General features: G+C 37.4%; 1 protein-coding gene across 1 annotated transcript in view; it reads right to left on the minus strand.

Moving 5' to 3' along the window:
* Positions 1-559, minus strand: part of Pik3c2a (phosphatidylinositol-4-phosphate 3-kinase catalytic subunit type 2 alpha) — a gene marked incomplete in the record, with an annotated part of 131,878 nt that overhangs the window by 32,389 nt on the left and 98,930 nt on the right.

Below are 559 nucleotides of genomic sequence, written 5' to 3' on the forward strand. Positions count from 1 at the left end.
TGAATTGGAGATCTTTTTTAAATGTTAAAACCTCATTTAATTTTATGTCTTATAGAGTTTATAATGAGTAAAAGATTGTATAACTGTAATAATCCAACTGTAAACCTAAAAATTTACAGCCAGTATTGAAAGAGATACATCTTAGCTCAGGAAATTGTTATTGAATATGTCAATGCTGTTGCAACGAAATGCTGCTTCTAAGAATGTGGTTAATAAATAATTTTAAAAAATACATTATTAAAAAAGGGTGGAAAGTGATTAAGGAAGATACTCGATGGTCAGCAGTTAAGAGCACCGACTGCTCTTGCACAGGACCCAGGTTCGATTCCCAAAACCCACATGGCAGCTAACAACCATCCATAACTTCAGTTCCAGTGAATCTGATGCCCTCTTCTGAGTTCCTTGGGCACTACACAACATGGGTGCACTTGCACAGAATCAGGCAAAACACTAATACCCATAAAATAAGTTTTTTGGTGTTTTTTTTTGGTCTTTTTGAGACAGGGTCTCCCTGTAGCCCCAGCTGTCCTGGAACTCACTATGTAGACCAGGCTGGCCT

Source organism: Nannospalax galili, unplaced genomic scaffold (assembly GCF_000622305.1).
Source record: "Nannospalax galili isolate Female #2095 unplaced genomic scaffold, S.galili_v1.0 scaffold44, whole genome shotgun sequence".
Taxonomy (NCBI): Eukaryota; Metazoa; Chordata; class Mammalia; order Rodentia; family Spalacidae; genus Nannospalax; species Nannospalax galili.